Raw genomic sequence first — 2,251 nt, 5'->3', positions numbered from 1 at the left:
TGCGTTCATGAAGTGTTCGTCGTCTGTTCATATCTCATAAACTACAGTAGAAGAGTAAAAAAAATAAATATTCTTTCGCAGGACTCACTAAACTGTACTCGCGAATTGCTCAGTCAAAACGCCGGAGTGTAAACGCCAGAATCCCGCAGAAAATGCGCGATATCCGGGAAGCGTCGGAGTGTAAAAATTACCGGCGTCCGCGTGCGGTAATAGTATTTGTTTGGAATGCGAGCGGACTGACCCATTGTCGCTCCGTGCGGGCCATTATGAATCGAGGCCAGTGGGTTCTCTCTTTCAGCGCAGCGCGCTGGCTAATTTTCAGTGTCCGCCGCTGCCATTGTCAGCGCTAGTGCGCGGGCGGGCATTTTTTACGAAGCGCTTAATAAGAGCTGTTTGCGGCCAATCGCCTAATTATTCCCTTTCATCGCGGGGACCGCGTGCGCAGGAGCGCAGGTTTAAAAGCGGAGTCCTGCAGCGGCTGTGGTCGGTCGCCAGCCATTAAGCGAAACAACACGGCGTGGCGCGAAGCGCGCTGCGTTGCGTTGCGTTGCGTTGCGCGCTCGGCTGCGCCGAACACACATGCGCTATCAGGCCGTGCGGCCGTATTAGGTTTCGCGCCGCGGCTGGATCGCCACGTAATTAACGGCAATGGCTAGTAGCGCAACTGACGTGCCGCGTGAAGAAATAGCAGCGTAGGAGTTTGTCTTTTGTTGATCGGCGAAAATAAGATGATAGTGGGTGGTGGGATGGGGTTAGGAGGGGGGGGGGGGGGTTGCGGCTGCAATGGCAGGTACATCAGTTATGGAGAAAAAATGTTCGCCGTTTGAGGAAGAAAGATGGTATTTAAAAAAAATCAAAATTACTATATCAATATTTCTTAAAAGACATCATAGTCGCCGTTGACCGTATAAAATATTTATTGTTACTATTGCAATTTCGGCCTTATGGCCATTTTCAAGTAACACTGCAGAGTTACCTAAACACAAAAATACAAAAGTGAAGCACGGGGTGCATATACATAATTAAGCAAGCATTTCATTAAGAAAGTAGTTCAGTTATAAAAATAGGAGATAAATGTACATTATTTACATTCTGTCAGAATATAAAACTATCTGACATGAGTACATGTCGTCGTCAGAATGCTGCCTTTTGACTGTGAGAGTCCCACAAGATCTGAGGAGTACGACACTTATTACATCGTAATATGTTTCCAGAATGAGATTTTCACTCTGCAGCGGAGTGTGCGCTGATATGAAACTTCCTGGCAGATTAAAACTGTGTGCCGGGCCGAGACTCGAAATCGGGACATTTGCCTTTCGCGGGCAAGTGCTCTACCAACGGAGCTACCCAAGCACGACTCACGCCCCGTCCTCACAGCTCTACTTCTGCAGTATCTCGTCTCCTACTTTCCAAACTTTACATAAGCTCTCCTGCGAACCTCGCAGACCTAGCACTCCTGAAAGAAAGGAAATTGCGGAGACATGGCTTAACCACAGCCTGGGGGATGTTTCCAGAACTAGCACTCCTTTCTTTCAGGAGTGCTAGTTCTGCAAGGTTCGCAGGAGAGCTTCTGTAAAGTTTGGAAAGTAGGAGACGAGGTACTGGCAGAAGTAGAGCTGTGAGGACGGGGCGTGTGTCGTGCTTGGGTAGCTCAGTTGGTAGAGCACTTGCCCGCGAAAGGCAAAGGTCCCGAGTTCGAGTCTCGGCCCGGCACGCAGTTTTAATCGGCCAGGAAGTTTCATCGTAAGATGTTGTTGAATATATACTGAACTGTCGATGTTACCATCGTTCTAATAATCTATCACACATACAAGTTCAGGTGCACTGACAAGATGTGGAGCTAAGTCAGTTGGCGCGAAAATACATTTAGTAAAGATACTGCCCGTGCACGTAGCAAAGATAGTGCACACCAAGGATACAACTTATAAGCTTTATATCGTAAAGTCTTTTCATCTGTCGACATCATACAGCTTACTAAATAGTGCTATGATTGTAATTCAGTAGGATAGGATGGGAATATTAATTTATAACATAATAGGGGATAATACTGTGTCATCTGTTAATAAGCTCTCACATAGACGTAAGTGCTCGTAAATGAGATAAAGACAGAGCTCTGATATATAATACTTTGTATGCATATAAATTTTACGGAAATAAACGGCGTAAAACGCTCGCCAGCAATCCAATTTACTGTGCAGCACCACGAATTCCAACGAAAGATCATCTGACTGCCCATTACAATCATAGCACT

The 2,251-nt window shown here is 46.2% G+C and overlaps 1 non-coding gene across 1 annotated transcript; it reads left to right on the top strand.

Annotated features, from left to right (window-relative positions):
• Positions 1–1,640: 1,640 nt before the first annotated feature.
• Trnas-cga lies at positions 1,641–1,717 on the top strand. The gene has a single exon. It is a non-coding gene; the product is annotated as a tRNA-Ser (tRNA).
• The last annotated feature ends 534 nt before the right edge of the window (positions 1,718–2,251 follow it).

Source organism: Schistocerca piceifrons, chromosome 8 (assembly GCF_021461385.2).
Source record: "Schistocerca piceifrons isolate TAMUIC-IGC-003096 chromosome 8, iqSchPice1.1, whole genome shotgun sequence".
NCBI classification, from domain to species: domain Eukaryota; kingdom Metazoa; phylum Arthropoda; class Insecta; order Orthoptera; family Acrididae; genus Schistocerca; species Schistocerca piceifrons.
This window is presented reverse-complemented; position numbering and strand designations above follow the sequence as displayed.